We start from the raw sequence: 24,190 nt of genomic DNA, 5'->3' as shown, positions 1-24,190 counted from the left end.
GGCCGGCTACTACTTCATGTCTAACAATTCATCTACTGAGTAGAAAATGTTGTCTTTCATAAATTCTCTTAATTTGTTTTTAAATGTTGGTTGGCCATCTGTCAGACGTGATATGCTGTTTGGCAAATAACCAAACATTTTCTGGCAGCATAATTCACCCCTTTCTGTGCAAAGTCAGATTTAGCCCAGAATAGTGAAAAGAATACTTCCTTCTAGAGTTTCAGCTATGCATTTTGCTATTATTTTTGAAATGGGATGGGTTATTAACAGCAAATTTCATAAGTAAATATATGTATTGCGAAGGTACTGTGACTATCTTGAGTGCCTTAAATAAATGTCTGCAAGCTGATCTTGGGTAGGCTCCAGCTATTATTCTGATTATATTTTTTCTCTTAATGACGGATTACACCAAAATATTCTATTGATATCGAAAAGTATTGTAATCGAGAAAACATTGTTTGTGCTGTATTTAATTGTCTAAGTGTTATATCAGTACCCTACTGTATACCAGCAATCAGTAAGTGGAATCAAATTTTGTAGATGTATCATCAAAAATCAATTACAAATTAAATGCATTTTTGAAAATATTACATGTGCAATAGCGGGGAAACTCCTTCCGCTTCTAGGTACAAGATGATGCACCATCTACAAAGCATAGGTGAACCCTCCACGTGACACATGACTAGTGTTAAAATGTACAGAATATTACTCACCATAAAATTCTGCCACTGAGTAATTAACAATATCATTCAACTAACTTTAATATGTCACACAGCACTCAGATGTGTAGAACTAAAAATACTGACAAATGCTGCACAAGTTATAACATCATGTCACACAACAGAAGCACTAGAAAATAAATGAAATTGCTTGTGGCGGTCGTTAATCCCTTCTTCTGTTTGTGAAATCAGTGACTAGGTTGAAACATGGATGAGGAGACATCAGCTGTTCCTAGTGAAATGTCTCTGTTGGATTCCTTTCATGTTAATTTCTTAAATCTGTTGTCACTTACGGCATAAATTCCTCTTCTAAATTTATTGTGGTGTTTCTGACTACCTGCGAGGAGACTGAGCAGTGGAACGTGCTACTTTTACACTTAAACAAGAACTATCTGTCACACTACTACACTTTAAAACACAGTTTATATGTAATTCATGTCATGCAGTCTCATACGGAACCTACATCCGCTTTCTTTTTGCAAGCTTGATGGTAGCAGACAAGCCTGTCTGCTGGAGATCAGTAGGACCAACGTCGGAACAAGTAGCTACGCTTCCTAAAAGCAAAGAGGTCTCTATTCTTAGTATGGTCCTGTCAATCCCTTGTCATGTTGGTATAGGAAGCTGCATCTCTGGTCACTTCCGTTTGTATCTGTTAAGCACCCTCGGTAGGGGCCCAGGCAGTCTGTCCGCGGCGAGTGTCTGAAGTGGTAAGATCTCCAGCTAAGCGCATCTCTGCTAAGTCCATAGGACAATGGATTTCTTAAGTTCAGTCTAATTGAAAATTTAATTACCTTTATTTCAGGTTTAGATCTAAAATATCTAATGTTATCTTAAATTACAACACAGTGTAATTCGTGTGTGAAGTTCTGAATATCTTCCGGTAGTTGCTTTGTCACTACTTTGTGAGTAAAGTGGAACCACGTGTGGATGATCCGTAACTCTAACTAAGATCATCAATCTTAAATGCGAATGTGCGTGAGATTATAATGTCTTGTCTTGACAATATTTTTCAATATAGCAACTATTCATTGTGTTCAACCCACGTGGGGTGTACTTTGTGAGACCAGTATCACGTGCTTATACAATTGTTTGACCCATCAGGTTAATAGGAAGATGATAGTAACCAGTTAGAAGTTTTTCTTTTGTAAATTGCGTTTCGATGTAATTTATTTTAATGGTCAAAATTATTGTGGATTTACACTCTTTGTGTAAATCAAGTTGACCACGAGAAGCATGTGGTGTAAGCATCAAAGTAGCCCTCAGCTTTTCTTTTCGGGAATATTTAACAGAGAGTTAGTATGAATTTAGTATACCAGTGTGTGGTAATTTCATGACGGACAGGATTGCGCTACGAACATAGCTTCTTTGGGTTAAAGTTGAATCGGTCGGTTGTGGTTAATTTCCTCTTGCATATATTTCAAGGTTCTTCGTGTGTTATTTTATGAATGCAGTGTTGTACGTAGTCTCCCAATCTTGGCTCCATATTTGATGTGTTCCGTAAGATTACAAACTCACATTTTCACAATCCTAAATAAGGCACCAGTTTAGTTATGAATCAAGTTTAATATGCTGAAATTTTAACGGTACAATGATCAATATTAAAATAAATGTCTAAATATAAACTGATTTATTTCTTTTTATTTAAATTATATATATATATATATATATATATATATATATATATATATATATATATATATGACTATAAAAAGATTATAATTAACGTTAGTCCAGTTTGCAATTTGGTAAACTAGATTGGATACCTGGTGAAGTAATGCAAGGATAACTTCTCCAGATAGCTCACAGCTTTTAACCCGCTTTTATTATCTTGAATACAGCACCGCTTTCAGAACAAATTAAAGCATCAACATTACACTAGGTACACCGTCCTCAGGGTACAACACTCTCCCGTACTTTCTGTACAATAAAAATTATGAAATTCTTTATGGACGTAAATCGTGAATCAGAATTAATCTAAAATAACTGGCAGCTATTTGCTTTTTCAAGTTGCAAACGGACTTCTTTCTTATGTCACCAAATGAGATGTGGCTTAAACAAATATTGACTTACAACGCCACGGTTTGTGACTAGAAGAAATTAGCTTTCATTTAGCTGCATCATAGCAGTGTACCAACAGGTTAACTGTTAAGAAAACTGCGATCGTAATAGAACCAATAAACATAAGTGCCACTGGTAGAAACGTAAAGTACTTATCAACAGCTTTTTTTCATTTTTTCGTTGTTGATTTAGTTTCGTTGAAGGTATCAGATATACTTATGAGGTAGGAGTATATTCCAGCAAGACAGATATACACACTTACTTCCTTTGCCACTACATAAGATTTGCCTTAAGCTGACATCGTCTTACAGTGCCACAGTTCTTGACGGTTATCAACTTTAATTTGAAATGTTGGATTATGCAGAAACAGTGAAATGAAATGCTAGTCTCCCAAAATCGTACAGCTCTCTGTTTCAGATATTTATGAAACATATGTAATCATGCAAGATACTAGATGCCGACGGTGACAAATAATTTATAGTCCCACTAAAATCGTTGTTAAAAATAAGAGGACTTGGTAATTAACGGGTTTGAAGACCAGATTTTAATACTCATCGTAAATGACGGTCATTAGCTGCATTAATTTTGCTTAACAGTTACCTAACTTGACTCTAAACTTATTCAAAAAAAAATGAAATTATCAAGAGATAATCTGACAGATGTATCAGTACCGTACAAGGCACAAATGATATCAGTAATATACTGAAGCCAAAACTTCAAGTTATTTCATGCTGTTTCCTTGTGACACTCTTTTCATGATATTAGCAAATGAAATGCTTTAATTTATTGAAGGGTTTGCTGGAACGTGTGGGAGTTTTGTAAAGGGAACCGCATACAAACCTATAGTGCTACATAATCTGGGATACTGCAGCACTGTTTGGAGAAGGTGCGACGGCCTTTCGTTGTTTGTCGGTACTTCTAAGTAACACCTCCTGTGACCCTCGTTTATTCAGGCTGTACATATATTTTTCCATATCTTAGGCAGATAGTCCATTTCAATTCATGCTTATTTTGGCTGGGAAGTATTTCATCGCTTTCTGGATTTCGTTTACTGTCTTTAATGGCAGCTGAAGATATGCTTTCGAGAGACCGTGTTTATTGTTTACTGTTGTATAATTTTTAGCAACTTTTATGTTTAATGGAGTTGATATGATGGAGATCAGGTCCCGCTTTCATCTCGTGCACTTCTTTTGCTACACTTGTAGTTTTCACCAACAGAATAAAACTGAGCACCGCCTGGCTGACTACAACATCGCCGTGTGTGCATTTTTCGTGTACTGCTACAGACGTGTAGTTAGTTGCTCTCTTTTATGTTTCTCATTGTATTTTACTGCATAAACATCAGGCTCCTTCTCGTGTTAGCACGATTCTCATAATTGTATATGTCGTTTCACAGGGAAGTGCAATTTTACATGCGTCGGCAGCGCTAACAGATGATGAAATTGTGGCAGTTCTTCTTGAAGATTTCCCCAAGATAATGATGTTATGGAAGTCAAGGATGATGAAGACGATAGTGCTGAGGCACTTGGTGCTAATAATCCTGCAGCTTTAAGTTTTGTTCCAACTTTTGAAAGAGATTTATGTTTTGATGCAATTTTCCAAAGGTATTTGGTAGAAAGCCCAACACTGCGACTCAAAAACAGTTCGCCTGAAACTGTAGACATATCGAAAAATAACAGAATAATGGTCACATAAATATTCTCGAAAAATAGAAAAGTGCCGTAGACCTAAATTGACAGAAGGTAGAAGAAGCGGAAATGGCTCATCATTTCCTTCAAAGGGAGAAATTTAATGAAACAGTACAGCTCTGTGAAGTGTGTGTAATGTGGATCCATTCTGTAATTTACTGCAGTCCAGAAAGGCTGCACTCTTATCTGTGATATTAATCAAGGAAGGAATTAAGCTCTGGAGAGGGAAATTGAAAAAGATATGAGAAGTGGTACTTTTAGGATTATGAAAGAAATTTTGTGGAACAAACAGGAGTCTGGATTTAGCCAACTTTTTTGATTCTTTGTGTTGGGTACGACTTTGTACACAACGTTAAGGACAGAGTGGTGTGACAACTGTTATCGCCGGAAAGCTGGACAGGAACGGGAATAATTAGCGAAAAAGATAACACAATAGACAGAAGATTTACTTAGCTTGTATTTCCCCAAGTGTACAAAGACTCATTACAAATAAAGCAGCAAGAAATAGAATCCAGCTGATACAGTAGCAACAAGGGTGAGGCTCTCTGAACAAAGCATGAACGATGGTGTCAGGCCCGCGACTTGGCGGTATCAGCGTAGTGTCACATAGCGAAGAGGCTCCCAAGTGCGAATGGGCTGTGTGGCTGCCATCGGCCGTGCTATTTTACGGCGACAGAGGGTGCCCGTAGTCAAGAGCAGCTGGAGGCGTGGCTCAGTGGGCCTGGTCTACTTAGTCCACCGGATCCCGCACGACCACTGTCGGCTTCTGACGGAAACTTGCCACTCGATTGCCTACTTTGAGACTCCTGTGGGGTGGTACCAATACGTGATACCACACATTGCTCTGCATGGAAGGCTAAAAGTAGGGGAAACATAGGCTTCTGGTGTAATGAGGATAAACAGGAAAGGGTTCCCATCAGGCCTTTATCCTTCTCAGGAAACAAAAAAAATATGATTTTTAATGTGGAGTGCCCACCTCTGCATCGGAACTATTTTTGTGGAAACAAAACGAAGCAGTGTGTCTGGTTTCCAATTGCCATGCAATGGAAGTACAAGTAATATTTGTTTCCAGAAAGCAGAAGATAACACTAAAATTAACATTCAGTGTTGTTCTGTAGTATAGGACTACCATTGTTATATGTGAGTTGTGAACCATGCTGACGGGTTTAGTTCTGCTGATAGAGAGAAGATCCAAAAGGAATTTCTAAACACACTATAACACAAAAAAGAGGCAGGACTTTTAAAACCTGATCACAAATTGATATCCATAGAGGTATAGACGGAAAAATTCGGAACTGTAATGTTTGGCGACCGTTGGGTAAATGTGTGACGCAGCAGAGCAATTTAAACGTGGAGCTGACAAGGGTGGTAAACAGGGGACATATCGATACCAGGGCATAAATTCTTTGCAAAATTTCATTCTGTGTACTAATGTGCACATTAACTATGCCTCACAGAAAGGCGCGTAAACAATATACGCAGATGTCACCATTTGAGACAGAGCGTCTAGTTGAACTCAAAGAAACCATTTGGAGAAGTCGGTGAATCGCTCGACATTCGAATAGGAGCGATGCCACTATTCGACAATGTTGGCAGAAATGGGAGAACCATGTACAAATACAGCGTCAAGAAGGAAGAGGACGACATAGGTAGACGACAGAACGAGTCGATCGAACAATCGTCAGAGAGGCACTCAGAGCCCCAGAGTCATCATTATCATCAATACGACGTGCAACTGATTCTCCAGTGACTACAAGAACCAACAATAGGGGTGATCTCACGGCGCCCCTTGTGCGAATTGCCTTTGACTTCTGTACATCAACAAGCCCGTTTGTAGCATTGTTGGCCACATTCGGCCTGAAATCTCATTGGCTGGAGTAGAAATGTCTTCAGCGATGAGTCCCGCTTCGAACCGAGCCCTAAAGACAAGCGAAGACGTGTGTGGAGGCGCTCCAGACGGCGTGGGGGTATCACCGTGACCGTCGCGCGCCATACGGCCGGACAGTCAGAAGTGATGGTCTGGGATACCATTTCGTTTCATAGCAGGCCCCTTTGGTGGTCATCCGCGGCATATTTCCAACACAGCAGTACGTCGACGATATTCTACGGCCCGTTTTGTTCCTTTCACGGCAAGCCATCCTGGACTTACATTTGTATGTCCTCCTGAACACGACAAGAGTTTCCGCTGTTTGTCTCTGTGCATGCCAAACCATACCCTGGGCACCAAGGTCGCTGGATCTCTTCCCAGCTGAGGAGGTTAGGAGCATTGTGGGCAGGTCCCTCGAACCAGCTTGGGATTTTAATTATCTTACGCATCAGTTGGACAGAATTTGGCACGATATTCCTCAGGAGGGTATCGAATAACTATGTCAGTCAATGCCAAGCCGAATAGCTGCATTCCGTCACATTTGGATAACTCCTTTGTGTTGCGCCGTTGTTGGTCTTTTATTTTTTAACTTCTTTGTGAATTCTGTCTATAGTGGATGCTGTTGATATTAATTAATTAATTAATTTTTTTGGTCTACAAGGTAAGCTGTGACAGAAAGCAACAAAAGAAAAAATATCGTCCCTTAGGATGAAAAATTAGGAAATAAGTGTGAACCTTAAATTTGTCGGTCCAGTTTCTGAGTTACAGCGGAAAAATTGTAAAATTCGATGCTTTCGTCTTTTCAGTATTTTATGTTATTCCTGCATTGTGCGAACATTGCACAAATGCTTTATTACTCTTTTCTGTTGGGAGTGTAATGTTTCTTACAATTCTACCTACCCAGTCAATATTCGAACATACCACTGTTGCACTTTTCCTAAATGTACGAGGCATGTTCAGGAAGTAAGTGTCCTGTGATCATAACGGGGGACACTGACAAGCTAGACGTTGAACGCCAGTACACCCCAAAAACGACAACAGCCGTAACGGACTGATGTTTTTTTAAGGAAAGCAACACTAGGTCGCAGAGGGGTATGCCCTGACCAGAGCGAACATCGCAGGAACTCAGTAGTACGTAAACTCACGTTGTAGTGTCCAGACAGGTCAAATGAGAGCCACGTACTGGGATCCACTTCCTAGCCTCGACAGGAATAACAGTTTAAGTGGTGTGGGAAGTTTAGTGGAGGAAGAGTAAATCTTCATGGAGAACAGAGGAGTGGAAGACTGATGACTGCTGCAAAAAATAGAGGACACTGTCCGCGAAGACCACCGATTTCTGTGGATGAAATTTCTGCGCTATTTCCACAACACTCCAGACCTCTATATTAATCATATAAACAGTGGCATAGCGGAAAATGTGCGCAAGATGGGTCCCAAAACAGCTAACAGTACAGCACGAAAAAAATCAAATCAGTAGCGCCTGCAAATTTCTTCAGGGACTTGAATGGGTAGGAGGGGATTTTCTGAGTTCTGTTGTGACTGGAAAAGAAACTTGGATGGCTCATTACAAACCTGAGACAAAAAGACAGTTGTCACAGTGACAACACACCAATTCTCCAACTGCCAAAAAATTCAGAACACAATTTCGGACAAAAAATCATGGTCCATTGTTCTGGGACGGAAAAGGCACCATTGTGAACGAATTTCTGCCTCATGGGGAGACCGTCAATGCACAAGGATATTGTGAAACCCTTGAGAAATTGAAAAAGAGCACTCAAAACAAAAGGAGGGGAATACTGACAACAGGAGTGTGCTTGTTGCACGACAACGCCCGTTCTCACACCGCCTTAGCGACCAAGCTACTCTAGGACTCATTTGGATGGGATGTTTTGATCTACCTCTCGTATTCCCCAGACTTGGCGCATCCATGTTATCATCTTTTCAGCTTCCTGGAGACACACATGAGTGGAACTAAATTTTCAACCGACAAGCAGGTGCACAGAGAGATTCTGAAGTTGGGGAAGGAGCTGGTGGGTGCGTTCTTTGAGGCGGACATAAAGAAGTTTGTGGCACGGCTCACCAAATGCATTCAACTGGTTGGCAATTATTAGGTAAAATAGTCAAAAAGTAAATCAACAATATCCTGTAACGATTTTTAATTACACTTTTCTAAGAAAATATAAAAATCTAGTACACTTACTTTTCTAACATGCCACGTAGATTAGACATTAAAGACAGGAAAATACTGATAGTCATCGCGTCTGCTGTGTGCAGTAGTGGATAAAAGAACGTCATAGGCATTGTAAACTTCTCCGAACTCATGAGATCTCATGAATACTGAAGACAGTGAAGTGAAGTATCCAATCAAGCACAGCGACATCGTTACGGAAATACTGCCTAAATATGCGGTGGTTGTGAGTTTGAAGCTCGCATACCATTACAAGATTCGTATGTTGTATAATCATTTTATGGTTGTAGAAAAGTAACATGTCCATTATAATTATCCGGGCTGTTATGCCGTGGTCGGTTGCTCAGTAGCGAGCCAGTGGGTGTGTTGGACCTTCCATCGACCTACGGACCCCCTTGAAGATGTCTCCCGCAGTCGGAGACGAAACGTTGGGAATTGAGACAAAATTCATCAACCGACCACGGCATAACAGCCCGGATAATTATAATGGACATGATATTTCCGGCCGTGAAAGTCTACATTTTAGTATGTAGAAAAGTAAGACCCACATGTTTTTATTATTTTCACGCTTTTAGTTTGCAAGCATAGTCTGCTGTCAGACTCTGATTGTCTGGTACAGGGAAGTACGTTGTACCTGGTAGATAGTGTACCTAGGAACACAAAAAGTATCTCGGTCTGTACTTCAGTCTAGTGACTGATTTTAGAACCGCATGAAAGACTGCGCACTAGTAACCGCCATAAGCAGTTTCCGGCATTTTCTACTGTTCTAGTTGTTGTGAGACGTAATTTTTTATAATGTGTAGCTTTTGTGAATATCACGACCACTGCATGTTTAAGTGTTGTGCAATATATTACAGCTATTTAGAGTACATTATTAGTTTTTCAGTTACAGACTTTTATGATGAGTAAATTTCTGTATGTGTTAAAACCTGTTGTGTGGTGTCACCGCCAGACACCACACTTGCTAGATGGTGGCTTTTAAATCGGCCGCGGTCCATTAGTACATGTCGGACCCGCGTGTCGCCACTGTCAGTGATCGCAGACCGAGCCCCACCACACGGCAGGTCTCGAGAGACTTACTAGCACTCGCCCCAGTTGTACGGACGACTTAGCTAGCGATGCAACGCTGACGAAGCCTCGTTTATTTGCAGAGAAGATAGTTAGAATAGCCTTCAGCTAAGTCAATGGCTACGACCTAGCAAGGCGCCATAGCAATTGATAGTTATCGTATGAAGCATGTCTCATCAAGAACGATGTATACAAATGATGTATTAAAGTTAAGTATTCCAGAAGCTACGTACTTTTCTTTATAGCATTCATTACGTATCCTGTTTCAGACCTCACGCCAGCCTGCGTGAGTTTAAGCGCGTGCCTTTCGGTTACCCGTCACTGTGGACTGGCTGTCTTGTCAGCCCACGACATGTTGCATAACATGTCGACGGTTAAGTCACACTTCATCAGTCGTGCACTATCTCGTGCCTTGAATCGGAAGAAGGGCTTCTAAAATGGTACACGTGATATTTGCAAATAAATTTAGTTTCTTTAATGTCTTAATAATTTTCCCTTTCTGGAAAATAGAAATTTATGTTAGTTGCCGATAGCTTCTCTTTCAAAATGTTTGTAACGTGTAACTGATTTTCGGTAATGCTTCTGCTTAATTTGATTGCACTTACTCATTTCTGGTGTATAGCAGGGTAATAATGCAATAATGAAATGAAAGGATCGTATGGCATTGCTGGCCGGGAAGATCCGGGGAAGTTCGGCTGCCGAGTGCCAGACTTATTGCAGTCGACGCCACATTGGGGGAATCGCGTGCCGTTGATGAGGATGAAACGATAATGAGGACAACACAACACCCAGTCCACGAGCGGAGAAAATCTCCAACCAGGCCAGGAATCGAACCCGGGCCCGCTGCATGGGAGGCAAGCACGTTACCATCCAGCTAAACAGGCGGACAATAATGTAATACATAGACTATTAAATACAAAACTGACAAGATATTGTCGACCGCAGCACTTTTAAAATTGAATGGAATATTTATTCCTAAATACATGACAGTATAGTACCTTGGAACAGTTTTTCACATTTGGGAAAATGTTTTGTTATCACAAAAAGACTACAACATGCATAAACTGAATGATATTATTTCAAAATGAAATAAGAAACTATATTAAACTTCTATTAGAGGGCTGGCTTGAGGCGGAAGCCTGAAAAGTGTTCCAACGTACAACACACTCCCCTTCTATCTTGACATGGTCTATTTAAATTTGTGGACTTTTGTGTGTACTAAATGGTTAGATGAAGGTTAAAACAACCAGAAGTGAACCGCTGAAAATGTGTTTATGTGTTTTTAACTAAATGTTATGTATCGAAAATTTAATGTGCACTGTTGGAAATATATTTTAATTCGTTCAAAATTATTTTGCATCCTTACTGGAGAGAACGAGGTTTTAACTAGAGTGATTAACATTCGTTACAGTATGCACAAACGGCTCGAAAAAATGAGATAACGTCTGGTTCGTTTGCTATTGCATGTTTATACTGTCAACGATGATGTTAAAGCTTCGAGTTCTTGCTTGCTACCACACTGAATTTCTTGCAGCCATGGAAGTTTTACAGTTCGTAGCAAGTCGGAAAGCTGGACAACTACTATTGGTGAAAGGTATTAGAAAGGAAAACTATCCTCGTTACTACGGCAAGTACGCATTATCTTTGAACCTGCATAAATGAAGAAGTGGTTCTGACTTTTACAAAATCGGGACGTTTGGGTTTCTCTGTCTTCGTAGTCCTTCTTGTTAATTCGTTTTACTGCTTCAGAATGAGGTCGCCGTCACTTTTCGGTGCAATTCAAATTGACTCTCTCTGTGGTACAAAATCCGCGACTTTTTATGTGTTGCTGAAAGTGAAATGTGAAATTTTGACTGAACTAGAGCATTCTTTACCAAATATGAATGTGGAATTCAATATGATAGTGTGATTATTTTTATAACAATACGAAATATTTTTTGTAAGTGATGCATAACTCCCGTTCTACTCCTGTGCCACCTACTGGCGTTATGCATTCTGAATCATGTAACAGTAGCACTAATAGTTTACTTACACAGATTCTCAAAAAATACAGAAGCGAAAAAGTCACATAAAGATGGAAACAAGTTTATTACACTAAAATATCATGGCCGTGTTACGTAGAAAGCTAGCTCATTAAGGATTAAACTAAGACGTAATATTGTAAGAAATGAAGAAAAGTATAACGCAATTGGTGTGTATAAATTACAATGAGGAACGTGTAATCGTGTTTGTTTACACCATGCTGGTCGGAATTTTACAACTAGGTACAAGGAACATATCAGCCCAAACATGTAGCCTGCTTTTGGCCTCCGTTTGCGAAACACAAAACATACAGCAGCTAGTGATGAAAATACTATGCAAATTTTGCATGTAGCATCTGAAGAGGTTACAAGTACATGAAAAATGGGAAATACATAAATGGAAGATAAAGCAGTTGGACATAAGTGATGAACGAACATTCCGAATTTAAATACAATAATTTTTTGCTCTTTTTAAAAATGGTTGATGATTCAGTAAAGCAGTTAGCTGAAGACATGTCAGTAAATCATATAATAATGTGATAACGTCTGCGACCTTTATCGATTCGGTACACTATCTGTATATATAGGTGTAAAATTAAGATCTCAGGAGTGACAGACCGTGTGAACACATAAGGAACAACGGAGGTGCGTGTCAGAATTTTTGGTAAAAAGTAAAACTAAACACGCCTATCGAATTTTGAAGGTACCAAGACAGTCGTAATACAGTCAAATACCATTTGATATACTGGTCTGAAGCAAAAACAAATGTATTATTTACAGTGATACATTGAACATGAAGGTACGTCATAAAAGATTTGTTGCACCACTACAACCCGTGTACTTCATGTTTTGTTAATAAAATTTACCTCCTAATGTTGGTAATGGTTTGAGAATGAACGAAAATGTTCGCAGCTAGTCTCTAACAAAAAATATTATATGCAACCCTGACAGAAATTTTGATTAATAAATTATTAATTTAATTTGCTGATGACTGTATTACATATTTCTCTCTACAACGTACATTTTTAGTCTCAGGCCTATAAATTCTGTAATGCTCTATCTTTCCAATACATGTTTTACTAAACTCAAGTTCTTTTTTTTTTTTTTGAAATGTGGTATTTTTAATGTCAAACCACCGAAGCACTTTATTTTTAATAATACATGACATATTAGGCTATCCCCGTCTGTGTAGCATAATTCAAAATTTTTTGGTTGGTTGGTTGGTTGGTTAGGGGAAGGAGACCAGACAGCGTGGTCATCGGTCTCATCGGTTGAGGGAAGGATGGGGAAGGAAGTCGGCCGTGCCCTTTCAGAGGAACCATCCCGGCATTTGCCTGGAGTGATTTAGGGAAATCACGGAAAACCTAAATCAGGATGGCCGGACGCGGGATTGAACCGTCGTCCTCCCGAATGCGAGTCCAGTGTCGAACCACTGCGCCACCTCGCTCGGTCAAAATTTTTTGGCTCTAATTTCAGCATATATGCAAAAAACAAGGTTTGTGACGCTTTTGGCCATATAGTTTTTAATACTTTTCAGTCATCCAACTTCCTACTTTAAACTACTTTTCAAGATTACCACCAAAAAGAAACAGAAAAATAAGTTACATTTACGATTCTTTAGGGTTGTGATGCTTTTAGGTATCTAGTTGTAGCTACTTTTCAAGAGCAGCCAACTACCCACTTCAAACTGCATTTTAAGATCACCATCAAAAAAACGCACAAAAATAAGATACTTTTAAGATTTTGGCAGAGTAAGGAATAAGAAAACAAATATTTTTCTAGAAAACCTTCATTAACTTCCGCATATCCAGTTACATGCAGAAAAGATTCTTTCTTTATGCTCTGGCGTAGTATTAATAATAGCCAATTTAATTTTTAACTTATAAATTAAATCTACATCCAAATCATCTAATTCTTTCTTCAACCAGTATTTTAACAAAAGCGAAGAAAGTATGTTCTGAAATTTTAGTACGCATCTAATTCTTTTCAGTAAACTATCTCTTGTATAGCCTTGACAATTGTCTGTGTTCCTTTATGCAATTCTTGTAGTTTAGAAGCTTCATGAATTTTAATTTAGCTGTTGAATTCCTTCATTACGCTATTGTTAAAGCATTCCATGTCTTCTTGAGCGTAAGTAGTCAACTCCTGCTCCAAATTAAAGCAGGATTTCGATATAGAACTTCAAGTTTACAGCTTTTGCGGAGGAATGCCTGTTAAATGTAATTACTCCGTCAGTTTTAAACTCTAAAAACGCCTTTCTTGTTGCTTGGTGCACAATGACCAGCCCTCCATATATAGATATAATACAACCATGCTTATCAACCGGTTTCTAATGGGAATGGAGATTTATAAACATATTTTTCGTGTATCCCTTATGTTAGTACTCAAACGTAATGCCACCTTCCATTGGTATCTACAGTAAATACTGTTGTCTTGCCTTCGCCAGTCATATCAAGATATTCGCATACTCTGACTGCAACCTCCTGGGGACCCTGGCGGTATATGCTGTACTTAAAGTTTAAAAAAATTCTCTGCCAGATGGCAGCATGAAATAATGCTTATTTCCATGCTCAACAGTTGCTGCTGACATCTAAGAAGCATTTTGTGTACTTCAGCCTGATCTTCTGTTCACAGTGTCTCTCTAAACCATCATTTTAGAAACTGGCAGCAGCCAGTTCGCGCCTTGAAAGAAACATCCTTCAGGTAAGTGTGAATCACAAGTTACCGCTTTAGTTTTAGCACATATGATAAAGCAAGACTTATTTATAAATGTCTGAGGATTATTTAAAAAAAAGAATAATTTTGTGTTCAGTTTTACTTGAGATAATGACCTTCAAAATCGAGAGGTTCAGTATCCTGTACTTTGGGACTCAGCGTAACTGATCTCATTAGTAAAATTTGACATTACTGTTTCATATGCAAAAACTGTTTGTTTAATTTATGAAACCGTATAGTCATTAATGATATGTTACTAACATCGTTAATAGTCATAATAGTGACCATTCCATTACAATACGGAAAGTATAATAGTGGTGATTACTTTTATTTCAGATGATGAAATTTTACCATATCTGGAGGAATTGCTTGACCGCTGTGACGATTCTGAAGGAGATATTTCTCACGGTGATGATGTTTCGGAAACTGGTAACACCAGCGCAGTAGTGACTCCGTCGCTGCTACGGAATATAAATGAAAACGAATCTGACAGTGAAGAATCAGAGGAGGAATGTGAAGTAACGTATCTGTAGAACAGCAATTAAACAATAATTTTACGGTGCCAAAGTTCTGCAAAGATTAGCAAAGATTTTCCCCTTACTATAATAAGTACTAATGTATGAACAGATAACAAAGAATCAACATGTATTCAAATACATTAAATTAATCTGTTTGAAACTGTAGGTTCCTCTTCCGAATGCACCGAGGTGCCACTGTCGAAGAACATCTTTTAACCTAGCTTCAGTAACAAATTTCCAACCAACACTGCCTCCGACAGACACTAGCAACTACAAATACTTTTTTTATTTTAGACAGTACCTGGACGATGACATATTGCAACTAATAGTCGAGAAAACCTGTCAAACGTACACTAAAGTGAATGCATGGCCTTTATGTTTAGATTTGACTGAAATGAAGATGTTTATTGGATATGCCCAATCATCAGCTGCTTGCAATATCCTAATACCCGTATGTACTGAGATAACAGATGGAGAATACCTGTGATAAGTGATAACATGACCAGGAACAGATTCTTCGCAATTAGGATCAGTTCGAAAGTTGTGTTTGATAATGATGTCAAAGGATAAGAAAGAACAAAGGACAGCGTAAGGAAATTATGCCCACTGACCACAAAAGTAGAAAAGTGTCTTTGAAGCAAAAAAAAAAAAAAAAAGAGACAGATGTGGCAGTAGATGAGATGATGGTACCATTTTCCGTTGCAAGTAGTATGAAGCAGTACTGCCCAAACAAGCCAAATTCTGTTGGTCTGAAAATGTTTATTCTTGCAAATCCCAACGGATTTGTGATAGACTTTACATTTTATAAGGGGAAGACCACATACCCTGATTATACAACCAAAATATTTGGCTTATGTTGACTGAAAGTCTTTCCCCTGGACAATCAATTTATCATGACAGATTTTTCATCAGCGTCAAGCTCGTACGTGAGCTTCTGAAAAGAGGTTTTACTTCAACTGGCACTATAGAGAAAAGCAGAACACCCAAGGACGCAAGATTTAAAACTGACAAGGAGCTTATTAAGGAAGGCAGAGGGTCATCAGATATGCTTCTCCATTATGATGGAAATATATGTTTAATTAAATGGATGACTAGAAAGAATGTAATGGTGATGTCTTCTGCTAATGGTGTGGACCCAACAGACAAGTGCTTACCGTACAGCCAATAGGATAAGACTCAGATTGAAGTCACCAGATAATGGCCATCCAAGCATACAGTGCTAAAAGGGGTGGTGGAGGGGGGGGGGAGTGGACCTCTTCGACAGAATGCTCGCTTACTGTCCCATGAGAGCCAGAACGATAAAATGGACTATTAGAACGATATTTCATCTGATTGACATGTCAGTGGTTAATTCTTGGATACAATTCAGAACGGACCAAATTCAAAGGAGGGTACCTCCAAATTACATTCCTCAACTTAGAAACTACAAACTTATGTTCGGAGAAGCACTTCTGTACAGTGATATAGAGGAAGTAACAAACAATGCAGACGGAATCGAACAAGTTGAAGAAGAGCATCCAAGTACAAAACGAAGAAAAGTGGCTCTTCCACTTCCTCACGTAATTGTTAGATAATCAAAATCTGCATACACGCCAGCAATTTCTGATGTTAAAGACTGGCAAAAGTGTTGATGAGCAGGCTGCAGAGAAAGAACAAGAACAAAATGTACAACCTGCAAAATTTTCCTGTGTCTTACAGTGAAATTCCCATGACTGGGTTATATGATTTATTTGCTATTTATGTTACTTTTTTAACTACACTGGAATGTGTTTTTCAACAAACATTGTAATTCAGGTTATTACTTTCAATAAATATGTTTGAATAATATTACAACTGTTTTCTTTGGATGTCATTAGTGAATTTATATATACCGATCATTGTACACAGTCTCGAAGTATAGTATACGGTACCCACCATTCCTTGAAAATTGTCAGTAAAAGATTTTTAAGCATTTTCGTGTCTGGATCTCAGAAGGTTAAAATAATATGAAATTCGTATTTGCAAATCTGCAATGGTCTATTCGTTTTCCATCAACAATTTACATTCTTTCTTTTGACACAGTTGTTTTTGCCAAATGCTCCTGCCTGCATCTTTACTTTTCTCTCTTACAGTTTCAGTTTAATTTTGCCTATGCGTAACATGTTAGCTGCAGTTAGAGAAGTAATTTCCTTATTAGGGAACGGTTTAGGTCTCCTTGTTAAATTGGTTCCTGTATGGAGACCAGTGGAATAACATTTATTGTGGAAACCAGTCATAATTTGGCATTATCTGCATTTGATGGTATTGTGGAGAAGGATGTCCTGAATTGAGAAAAGTATCTTCTTCCAGTTTTAACGTTAACGCTATGCATTATACTTATGTCACCTTTGATGGAATTTTTGTTAACAATTTACACATAGTTTTCAGTGTGACGGTACAAACCCCCATTACTAGATGAATAGGTCTAGTATGCAAGGACTGCTTTGTGAAGAGCGAGTGCGCGACATGGTGCGCCATTCACGGAAGCGCGTGGCGCGCCCGAGCGATATTTTCAACGTGTCGGTGGGATGCCTCCGCCGCCGGGCGGCCTGTGCCACGCAGTTTGGGGATTTGGCTTTTCGCGCATTACGCGAAAACTATGTAACTTACGGTGAAAAGTGAACGGCAGTGGATTGTGGTCAGCAATATGCACCTTCTGAAGGATCGATCTTTATTTTAAGTCACGAGACGCGAACGTTATAGTAACTTGAAAATTGTTTAATTTCACGAATACTGGAAAATTGGTGAAAACAGTAAACAACAACTTACGGAGATGAGCAAGCGCTCATTAAAAACGTCTCGTCATAGCGGATCGAGTGCCGTAGTCATATGTTAAGATTCATAAATAATTAAGCTCGTAAAAAGCAATAAACAAAGTTTGATGGGAAATGGTTTATAAAATTCAATAGAAAATTCATGACGCAAAGAATGGCACTACATAATATTTTGGATGCCATCACACGTATGTCAAACTAGTTAAGTTATACTATACACTTAACTTGCAATAGTTTACATTGTTTGCAAATTATTATTAACATTTATGGCCCATAATTAATTAATTGTTATAGATATGAAGATTTTGAGCAGCACAATGTGTAGATCGCTATAGATTACGTCTAAAAACAGTGCCGAAATTTTCCAAAAAACTAAAACTTGATTTACGGGCGATAGAATAATCCTGGAAATTAATGTAACATAGTAGATAAGATGTACTATTTAGCACGGTTCAGATGGTATCCTTATTTCTGTTGAGGGATGTATGTGTCAAAATTTGTAACCTTAAATGGTGAGATTGGTACTTGCTTAGCCAGCGTGGCTACACACCCGAGCCTATATAAGCGAGCGGCCATCTTGGCTGGGGGGGGGGGGGGCAGTCGTTGGGCAGTCGTTGGTGACTCGTCGGGGAGTCGTTCGGAAGTCGGTGGGCGTGTGGGTGGCGGCGTTGGCTGGTGGGTGGCGAGCGAGCCCAACTTGTGGGTGGCCCATGTGTTCGTTTGAGTAAGAACTTTCGCGCCGATTTATTTCGACAAAGAGTACTGTTTAATAGTGCAAGCGTGCAAGCATATATTTGGTGAACTGGAAGAGCTACGATTATTTGTGTGAGTACGAATTACGAGATATACATCGGCGGAAGTGAACATGTGGGGATCTGTGATTTCGCGCCAAAACTGTTAGAACAAAGAGGACAGTGGGACTTGTGGTTCTGTTCGAGTTGATTGAGTCACTTTCGATTATAGCAGCCTACGTTACTGCTATTGGGGGCTCGGAGTCAAATTATTATTAAAGTAAAACTCTAAATCGTCTCACCAGTGCTAATTTCATTGTGTGAAAGAAAAGGACGAAAGAAAAGGACGACGCCAATAAATAGTGATGATAAAACTTAATTGTACTGTGTCGTGAAAAATGATATTGCTATAATAGTCGCCTAATTTTTGTTCCATAGCATAAACTGTACTCAAGTCTGAGTGAATATTAATTCAAAAACTATAACTAATGTGTGGGTGTGGAACAGTGTACTAATGCACGAAGTGTGGAAATCATCCCCTGAGACTTACGTGAGAGCCAAAATTTACACTAACATTTTTTAACGAACATTTGTGTATGCACGTTCGTGCGAACTCTTCAACCGCACTTATTTTCTGCCCGTCGCAACAGGTAAATAATTAAACCCGTAGACTTACAGGAAATAGATTATTATCTTTTCCTGGCACTGATTTTCTGGAAGGTTTTCTTTTACATAAGTCAACTTTTGTGCATTTTTATTGCCCTAACAGAAAAATTGTAGAACACTGTTGAACACCACGCAGCCACCGTTCTGTAAGCTAGTCACACTAAAATCATGTAGAACATAGAAAAAACACCAAGAACTACAATGTGCACCACAAACAAATATAGTCGGCAGAAGACTTGCTCCACCAGCCTAACGCATAACGCAGAAATTTAAAGCCATGGAACTGATGACAATTACCATCCGAAATGCAAATGAGATCGGGAATGCATGTAACACACGGCACGCACATGCAGGCAACGTAGGGGAAGCCCTACCAGCATAGAATGAAAACTGAGAACTGGTGAGCAGAATTCTCATTCACTTTTCCAAACATGTGGCCTAAGCTACACAAAGCCAGCTCAAGAAAAAATATAAGAATCCCGAAAATTCTGTTACTGCATGGAAGGAATTACCTACATAAATATATTTCCACAGAATAATTGCAAGATGAAACTGATTCCGAGAACTGAGTGCTCTCCAAACCACTACCGAACACATGAGGTTGACCAAAGAAAGGCAGATTTACTAATGGATAGAAATTACTGAATACGCATTAAACTAACTAAATAGAAAAGTAACTAATACAAGAAATACAAACATCCTAACTGAAATCAAGCACACCTACCATACTACGCGTTCAAATTCCTAAGTTCTAGTTGAATAAAAGAACTACCAGTAAATCTGAACAGTTACGAAAACTCTATCACTTTCTGTTCTGTATGATTACTTGGGACTGTAGCTGCAAAAGGAACGGGCTAAGACCTCAACGAGGCTGAAACTCACACAAACTCCACTACTATAACCACTACTGCAAACGAGCTTCCACTAGCAACCTTTCTCTCCACAATCCCAAGAACCAGTGGACAGCACCCCAGCCAAATCGGGGGTCCCCATAAATAGCGGAAGGCGTCAGAGAAAACCCTTTCTGCAACCTGCCAACTTAAGCATACTAGCGTTTCGACTAGAAGGAAGGAAACCTCATTGCCTCTCTCTAAGCATACACAAAAGTTGACTAAACTGCCACAGTAGCATACGAGGAGTTTACTCACCTCAAGACACTACGAAAACCCAGAAACAGAGTATTCACTCATTCTGTCATTGTAATCGAATATGAATGGCAAAGAAACATAGATGTACAACATCAAAACATCACAATTAAGTGTGGGGAGAGTGCAGGGAACACGAATACATTGTGAAGCGACATATGTGCATGTAAAACGGATACAAATCAAACATTAATTCAGGGAATGTATGAATTTGTGGCTGATAATGACACACACAGCTGTTAACTTTTTCTCCCTAACTGATTTATTAAGTGCACCGAGCATATGAGGTACTTGAGATATGGAAAATGAAGTTGAATTTTTGCAAAACATTATGAAATGACTCATAGAGAGACCTTTCAATGAATGATGTGTATATGCAGTTAATAATATAACACCTTCGTACCTTTTTGAATTAATAACACCTTTGTATTTGTACAAATGAGGCATGTTTACATTTGGAATACTTTGGATTATTTTTACTTATTTTTACAAATGTGCCGTATAACGGAAAGTGTATATATGTGTATAAACATGCCAACTCATATTGTGTAACGTTGTAGCTTTAATTTGCTATGAAAGCGGTACTGATAGACAATAAAAGCGCGTTAAAAGCTGTGAGCTATCTGAGGAAGTTAACCTTGCATTACTGCGCAACTGTTTCACCAGGTATCCAGTCTAGCTTACCAATTTCCCAACCAGACTAACATTAATTATAATCTTTTAATAGTCATACGACAACCGGTGATATATATATAAAACAGAATTTAAATAAAAAGAAATAAATCAGTTTATATTTGGAAATTTATTTTAACATTGATCATTGAAATTTCAGCATATTAAACTTGAGTCATAACTAAGCTGGTGCCTTATTTAGGATTGTGTAAATGTGAGTTTGTAATCTTACGGAACACATCAAATAGGGAGCCAAGATTGGGAGACTACATACAACACTGCATTCATAAAATAACACACGAAGAACGTTGAAACATATGCAAGAGGAAATTAACCACAACCGACCGATTCAATTTTCACCCAAAGAAGTTACGTTCGTAGCGCAATCCTGTCCGTCATGTAATTACCACACACTGGTATACTAAATTCATACTAACTCTCTGTGAAATCTTCCCGAAAGGAATACCTGAGGGCTACTTTGATGATTACACCACATGCTTCACGTGGTCAACTTGGTTTACACAAAGAGTGTGACTCCATAATAATTTTGATAATTAAAATAAATTAGATCGAAAAGCAATTTGCAAAAGAAAAACCTCGAACTGGTTACTAACGTCTTACTATTAACCTGATGGGTAAAACCATTGTATAAGCACGTGGTACTGGTCTCACAAAGTACACCCCACGTGGGTTGAACATAAAGAAAAGTTGCTATATTGAAAAATATTGTCAAGACGAGACGTTATAATCTCACGCACATTCGCATTGAAGAGTGATGATGCTAGTTAGAGTTACTGATCAACATGTGGTTCCACTTTACTCACAAAGTAGTGACAAAGCAACTACCGGAGTATATTCTAAACTTCACACTCGAATTACACTGCGTTGCAATTTAAGATAACATTAGATATTTTAGAGCTAAACCTGAAATAAAGGTGATTGAATTTTCAGTTAGGCTGAACTTAAGAAATCCATTGTCCTACGGATTTAGCAGACACGCGCTTAGCCGGAGATCTTACCACTTCAGACGCTCGCCGCGGACCGACTGCCGTGGTCCCTTCCTGAGGATGGCTCCCAAATACAAACGGAAGTGGCCAGAGGGGCAGCTTCCTATACCAACATGATAAGGGACGGACAGGACCATACTAAGAATAGAAACCTCTCTGCTTTTATAAAGCGTAGCTACCTGTTCCGACGTTGGTCCTACTGTTCTCTAGCAGACAGGCTTGTCTGCTACCCTCCAGCAGGCAACTAGAAATACATTTGCTCATTCATCCTCTCACACAGAAGGGAAGGGGGATGACAGTATCTTATCATATACAGTATATAAAAGAAAGCGGATGTAGGTTCCTTATGAGACTGTATGACATGAATTACATATAAACCGTGTTTTAAAGTGTAGTAGTGTGACAGATCGTTCTTGTTTACGTGTAAAAGTAACACGTTTCACTGCTCAGTCTCCTCCCAGATAGTCAGAAACACCACAGTAAATTTAGAAGAGGAATTTATGCCGTAAATGACAACAGATTTTAAGAAATTAACATGAAAGGAATCCAACAGAGACCTTTCAATTGTACATCAAAACCATGTAGCCACTACTGGAAACAATAGGTTATTTTTCGATTTCTCTTAGTTCTGTAAACTTATATCCAGAATACTACTTTTGTAATACACCAATGTTATCTTATAATTAACCTAAATTAGGAAAAAATAATGTATACTGTCAAATAACCTGAAGAAGAACCCTCTGGTCTCGATTTGCATCGTGCATTCAAATAAAATAATGATTATGGCTGAAGGCAGTTGTTCAGTATTGTACCAAAACAATACAGCAATGGAAGAAACACTTATAACAATGAATAAAATTAAATTGTGTATCCCATATTTACACTTTTTGCCTCATGATAATGTGAGGTGGCGATCTGTTCCAGGCTTTGTGTATTGAAACTGGGGAACTAGAAACGACGGATAGGCTTCGTCCCGCCATACCCTTAGTGGTTCACAACCCCACAACAGGCCACAGCAGTCCACCCACCAAACCGCCGCCCCACACCGAACACAGGGTTATTGTACAGTTTGGCCCACAGTGGACCCCCACGGAACTTCTCATACCAGACGAGTGTAACCCCAAATGTTGGCGTGGTAGAGTAATTACGGTGTACGCGTACGTGGAGACAGTGTTTGCACAGCAATCGCCGACATAGTCTAACTGAGGCGTAATAAGGGAAATCAGCCCGCATTCGCCGCGGTAGATGGAAACCGCCTTAAAAAGCATCCACAGGCTGGCCGGCGCACTGGACCTCGACAATAATCCGCCAGGCGGACTCGTGCCGGGGACCGGCACGCTTTCCCGCTCGGGAAGCAGCGCGTTAGACGGCGCAGCTAGCCGGGCGGGCTCCAGGCTTTACCTCACATATTATCCTGCTTCCCATGTGTAATTAGCACATTAAACTTTCAATTTTTCATTTTGCTTTCCTAATCATTCTGTGTTTACAACGCATAACTGGCTATTTTCAACTCATGAGTGGTTAGGATATAGTTGCTAGTGATGTAGAAGGGTGATTAACTGCCGGCCGAAGTGGCCGTGCGGTTAAAGGCGCTGCAGTCTGGAACCGCAAGACCCCTACGGTCGCAGGTTCGAATCCTGCCTCGGACATGGATGTTTGTGATGTCCTTAGGTTAGTTAGGTTTAACTAGTTCTAAGTTCTAGGGGACTAATGACCTCAGCAGTTGAGTCCCATAGTGCTCAGAGCCATTTGAACCATTTTTGGTGATTAACTGGATTTTGGCAACGGGGCTGGTAGCCTTCGCCATTGGAATCTTTGTCCGGTTCCATTGCTACTGTGGTTTTCATTGGCTGATGCTTGTAAAATTATATGTGGGAAACAGGGAACCAATTTCCATGTCTGAGACTGCACACAACAAGAAGGTTGACGGTACGTTAGGGATTCAGGAGGAGCAGAATAAAATGTTCACAAATATGCTCGGCAATCATGAACAGCGCATCGCAAATATTTCTAAAGACGTAAAGAAATTTCCAGAAGCAATTAAAAAAACTGAAGTGATAGAAACAGCAATTAACACCATTCCAACTGAAATTCGGCGCCAGGTCGTGGCAGCAATACAAAATTTGGAGCTAGGATCCGTCAGAACGTCCCCCATCCCGGTTTCTGACTCCAAAGACGTCCACGATTTGTTAAAACTTAAAATAAATGCAAGAGAACGTAAACACAGTACACAAATAGAGAGAGGAGGCGATCACAGTGGGGCCCATTAATCAGCGGCGCAAAGTGTCGCAAGCGGCATGTGCGACAGGCGGCGCTGGCGCATACAGTCTGGCCT

Source organism: Schistocerca americana, chromosome X, assembly GCF_021461395.2.
Source record: "Schistocerca americana isolate TAMUIC-IGC-003095 chromosome X, iqSchAmer2.1, whole genome shotgun sequence".
Classification (NCBI taxonomy): domain Eukaryota; kingdom Metazoa; phylum Arthropoda; class Insecta; order Orthoptera; family Acrididae; genus Schistocerca; species Schistocerca americana.
This window is presented reverse-complemented; position numbering follows the sequence as displayed.